The sequence below is a fragment of the Amphiura filiformis genome, chromosome 8, assembly GCF_039555335.1.
Source record: "Amphiura filiformis chromosome 8, Afil_fr2py, whole genome shotgun sequence".
NCBI lineage: Eukaryota > Metazoa > Echinodermata > Ophiuroidea > Amphilepidida > Amphiuridae > Amphiura > Amphiura filiformis.
Genome location: NC_092635.1, coordinates 62,185,014 through 62,191,013, shown reverse-complemented (window position 1 = coordinate 62,191,013; position 6,000 = coordinate 62,185,014). Strand labels below are relative to the sequence as shown.

Below are 6,000 nucleotides of genomic sequence, written 5' to 3'. Positions count from 1 at the left end.
CCTATTGTGTCTTTTCTCCCTCCACCAGGTCCAAGCACAGGGGGAAAACAGAACTTGTCACATTGCTTTAAATATGACAATTTAACATAACACTATGCCTCGATCAGTCCCACATGATTTAATGTTAAAAATGAGTTTTTCCAATTATCATTCGTTTTGGAAGGAATTCTCATTTTAAATTTGCACACAAAATGCATACTTTTGTGTTAGTCCTAATTTAAAAATCCCGGTTAACATGGTCCAAAAGACGATACGATCTCTTGTTGCTATTATATACGTCTCCATGTATTTACCAGCAATGTCTCCCCCTCGATAAGGAATTAACGTATCAAGTTCAAGTGTCTATTTGCAATAGTTCAACATTGAGGGCGCAATATAAACTTATCCGCCGAGACCCTGCATGAGTGAGTCGCACGTGCTAGAGTCACTTCATATCATCATGCACCTGGGTACAAGTATGTACATAACGTACAACCCAATTCATCATTTCATTCTATGGATCAATAGATGGTGCTATTCAAGCTGAAGGAATAAAGAGTAAATGTTATTATATTATTTTCGGAGACTATTTTGTTTTAAGTCGGATTTAGGAAGAACCGGTCAAGTACACAGGATCTGACGAAGGTTAGTCACAGAATTTTCATTGTTTGTTCTTTAATCCCCCAAATCATCGCTGATACCAATCAACTTTTGCACATAATAAATTTATGTTGGATGACTGGGCTTTCCGTATGAATACTAAGTCGGTGTGCATGCAAAATTAGGGGTTAGACTACCGATGACCCTTCCTGATTTAATATTGAAGCCATTGGCCGCAGTGTTAACCCGTGTCTCAATACCAGGGATATGCGATAACTGGTCTTACGAAGCTGGGGGCTGGTAATATACCAATCCCCTAATTTTTTTTCATCCGCATACCAAAAACGATATGTTTGTTTACGCAGTAAATTAAGGCATTTTTTCGTGAGAAAAATGTTAAGCTACCACTTTACACTGGGGAGTAAAAAGCCACACTTTTTTTTATTAGTCACACTAGGAATACCCTTAATGTTTTATAGAAAACGTGTTTGTTGTCGTATTATTTAAAGGAGGATTTCGTGATCCTAGCATCCTCTTTTTATGACATTTTTCAGTAGATATCCACGAAAAAAGATTATTTCCAAAATTTCAGTTGATTCCGATTTTGCGTTTGCGAGTTATGCATGATTATGTGTATTACACTGCTCCATAGACAATGTGTTGTAATTTCGTTCTGGTGCACCAGAACGAAATTCAAATTTGGCGATATTTTTGTTAAACGAATTAATCTGCAAGAAATATTTGGTACATAAACATTATGTAGCCAGAGGTATCCAGTGGTGTAAAAATCTCAATTTTTTGGGAAAAGTGGGGGGATGAGGCTGTGGCTCACGAAATGCCCCTTTAAAGGGTATAAAACGTTTTAACAACGTTCGAAAAACATTTATGAAAACTAGATGTAAAACATTTTTATATTATAATGTTAGTATAAAAAGAGTTGCCAACATTTTTTGAAAAAATGTTTTCCAACAGATGTTTTACAATAACATTTTGACAAAAATTTTAGAATGTTGTTGTAGTGTGTTTTCGTATAAAACGTTTACAAACATTTTCATGACCTTTATATACCCCGACATTTAAATGTTATTAAAACGAAGCCAAAACGAATTTTGTAACACGATTATAACATTTTAAAGACATTTTTGTATTTGCTGGATACAGGTTAAAAGACATTTTATAGCTACATTTCCTTTCATATCAGATTTTTTTAAATAGCCAAATCATTTACTTTTGTATTAATAATTACCTGTGTACACGCTTTATGTCCTGGTAATTTTGCATGGCTATAGCTATTACGGACATATGGCAAACTACAGCGATTACCCCCATTGACCAGGCAAGCCATTTTGATAAATAATTGAAACCATAAGCGTAAATGCAGTTTGCCCCCAGGTCCAGGCATCCAGGGTGAAGGGTCATACTTAAAAGGTCAAAAGAATCATAATACTCAATTTGCTGGGAATTGTATGCAAGAAAAAATCTATTCAAAGTCTTACACTGGTCTCAGGTAGGTCCTCTACAACTCTTACCGCGTAGATGCTGATACATGTGCTGCCTTGACAGTGTGACGTTGATTCGCTTACGCTCAAACTAATTTTCGTCTCAGGTGCGGTATAAGATAACCTCTCAATTCATATGGAATGCATCATGTTTATTGTATTGTAACCAGTATCTTAATAATATACCCGGGAAATGCACTGTACTCGCCTTTCGCATAAGCCTTCCTTTTGTTATTTTGGTGTGAAGTTATTAATACATGGTACATTGGCTATACATCTCATGATCTCTATTTTTGGTTGCTAAAAATTGTAAATGAGGGTAGGCGTAGCATGTTTCGGGAAAAGCAAAAATACATAACAACTGAACCATTTCTGAAGAGTTTAGGTTATACCCTATTATATGCAAAAAAACTAGAAATTTCTATCTTTTGTACGAGTTTCGTAGCGAGCGGACGAAAATCGGGTAATTTCAGCCATTTTTTATTCCGGGCCAATTTGGTGGGTTTCTGATTTTGTAGGGACCTCAAATTGTCCCTTTTGTTGTTGTTTTGTGATCTCTGGCAGCTGTTGGATACATTTGTATTTAGAGATGCACTAGTACCATAAGCTCATGACAGTAGCCCTCCTCCCCCGACCAAAAAAAAAATTGAAAAAGAATTGTCGGCACAGCATGAGGAGCCAACTTTGCCCCCCCTAAAACTGAAACGTGTCCCCAAATAACACATTTTGATATTTAGGGCAACAGAGACCCAAAAGGTGAATGACTATGTGAAATAAGAGAATTACACATAATTTTGCTCCTGAGAAAAGCCCCGCCCCTGAAAATGGTACTTCCATTTTGTAGTCACTTAAAAAGGCCGTCACGCGAAAACGGAACTGGATTTTTTTGTTTGTGACCTCACCTAGGAAATCATAAGCGCTACCTTTGAGCCAAGTAAGAGCAAATTTCCAGATGCATGGTGAACTGCCTTACTGTATTGGGATGGAATGACTCATTATGGACTGTTTTGTGACCCTTCAAACAGTGAGCGTCCCCTTCATGCCCCGCTTCATGCCAGAGGGCGCAAAATGGACATCCAAATCCCGGTAAAAACAACCAATGTGATGAAGCCGACCGACCGAATGTCGATGACTCTTTATTCAGTCCAAAAGTGTGCCAAATACGGGACATTAGTATTGCATAATAATGCGTGGGTGATTGTACTAAGTATACTCGTATGTAATATCCCTGTGAGGTCAGCTTGTCCACAAGGTCACCTGATGTTCCCAGTACACATGCCATATCCTTTCCTGTGGGAGATATATTTGTTGTTTAGGTTAACGGCAATGAAATATATAAAGCTTTATCCACAATCAAGAGAAGAACAAACTCGAGTCATTTAGGCACCAGAAACAAATTTGTTCGATCTTTGGATCGACCGTCGATGCTGCTTCGATGCTTGTTATTAATGAATTAACAACTAATTAATCAAAATTAATGTTAAATTTCTATTGTTCAACATCAATACAGGCAACGATTCACATGTTATCACAATTAACATTACTATGATAATAGTCAATTAAAGGAGGATTTCGTGATCCTAGCATCCTCTGTTTATGACATTTTCAGTAGATATCCACGAAAAAAGCTTATTCCCAAAATTTAAGTTGATTTCGATTTTGTGTTTGCGAGTTATACATGATTATGTGTATTACACTGCTCCATAGACAATGTAGTTGTAATTTCGTTCTGGTATACCAGAACGAAATTCAAATTTCACGATATCTTTGCAAAACGAATTAATCTGCAAGAAATTTTTTCCAGTGATATAAAAATCTCAACTTTTTAAAGAAAAGTGGGGATGATGCTGTGGATCACGAAATGCCCTTTTAATTGATTAAAATCAGGATCGACCAAGCATCAGGTCGATTGAAAGATCAAAATAAATTGTTTCTATTGCCTTATGTGGGTCCAAGTTATATTGACGATGCTGACAGAAATGTGTTTTCTTCATGATGTGTTTACAGTTTCCGGTTAAAAATGATAAGTGGCAATACCAAATTTTCACAAAGAGAGCCAAAGTAGGCAATGATCGTACATCTTAACCAAACTGTTACTCTTTAACCCACCGAAACTTCCTCGCGTTTCAGGAACTATTAAAAAAAAGAAAAACAACAAATGTTTTACTACGGGACTCTGGACAAAGCGCCGTAACTTTGACAAAAATCGCCAAATTTTGATCTGAGTTTTGCATGTTGAACGCTACAAATTTCTTTCAATACACAAAAATGCCGGAAACATGTTCGAATAGATTGCTTCCGGTATGGGTCATGTATGGGTTACATTCGTAAGTTACTTTTTCGAAGCCTGGCACTGTATGACTGTATATTAAACGCACCCCATGGTAATGATCACCGTGAGCAAGGAACTACTTTGCAAGTGCTTTTCAGATAAATCACTAGCGCATACTGAGGGGTAATTGGATTAATATTCCATAACATTTTTGTGCGCATTCCATCTTAGTACTTAGCCCCTTGACTCGATCGACAGCCTCATCACTCCGATTTATCTTACTGATGATGACATTTTTCCGTCCTGAAATTTGACGTTCCAAATCGATGTATTACCGAAGATATCGCGATTTGTAGTTACCACGCTAGCTAAATTTCACACGCTCCATGGAACTGTGTTTAAATGTTAAGAATATCTTATAATAATAATAATAATTATAAAAATAAAAAATAAAAATTACACTTATTTAGCGCCTTATCAAACAGGTCAAAGCGCTGTACAAGAAATGACTTAATGATACTATCTTAATCTCAATTTTTACGCTACCGTCTTACGTTACAATCATAAAACACCAGGAAAACCAGGAAACTACGCAAGGCGGAGAACTCAGTATTTTGGAAATAGGTGGAATTTGAGAGATTTCTTGAAACTTTGTATGGTGGTACATTGATGAATATGAGCGGGAAGATGGTTCCAGAGACGCGGAGCAGCTGCATGGAAAGCTTTGTCACCAGCAGTCCAGCTGGTACGAGAGATGTTGAGAAGGTGTGCGTCATCACCTGATCTTAAGTTAGATCTGCGCGGGATGTACTGAGTAAGGAGGTCGGCCAAGTAACCCGGAAGATGTTCGTTGAAGCTTTTGAAAGCGAATAACATGAGTTTGAATATAGTCCGGGCATTAACTGATAACCAGTGGAGCTCTCTGAGGAGTGGCGCGGATGGTTCCCTTCTGTTGGATCTGAAGACAATTCTTGCCGCCCTGTTCTGTAAAGTTTGCAACTTCTTCATGTCTTTCGCTGAGATGCCATAGAGTGCATAGAGTGATGAATTAGCATAATCTAAGCGTGACAAAATCAGTACCCGGACGAGGTGATGGCAACTATCAACTGTGATAAAGCGACGTATTCTGTAAATGTTCCGGAGGTGAAAATTGACTGTTTTGATGGTGGATTTTACATGATCAGTCATCGACATTGTGCTGTCAAATACAACACCGAGATTTTGTATTGTCGACGAGGGCAGGATAACACTGTTCCCGATGGTGATGGAAATGTCTTTGATAAATATGCTGGTGTGAGTTGACGATGCAATAAAGAATTCAGTTTTTTCATGATTGAGTTTCAGCTTGTTTCATTTTATTGTAAAATGTTGTGGTAAGACACTTAAAACCTATGTAACCCACCTTTGCACAATACTTTTTATGGGACCTGAGATCACATCAGACACACCAAATTGCATTCTGAATACGAGAAATGTCCTTTTCATAATTAATTTTTTTTTTGAAATTCGCGATATAATACAAATGATTTGACAAATGATTAAATATTGGCATTTTGACATTTAACAGTCCTCGAAGTAAACTTTATAAAACTAATAATATGAACTGATGGTGTATGTGGATGGGAGAAAATGCCGTCCATCATATGAAAA

At 37.2% G+C, this 6,000-nt stretch overlaps 1 protein-coding gene across 1 annotated transcript in view; it reads left to right on the top strand.

Annotated features, from left to right (window-relative positions):
- The first annotated feature begins 448 nt into the window (after positions 1-448).
- Positions 449-6,000, top strand: part of LOC140159335 (arg8-vasotocin receptor-like) — a 199,256-nt gene continuing 193,704 nt past the window's right edge. Inside the window, exon 1 of the mRNA XM_072182779.1 lies at positions 449-624. The gene's annotated coding sequence lies outside the window, so the exon portion shown is untranslated. The remainder of the gene's footprint in view (positions 625-6,000) is intronic.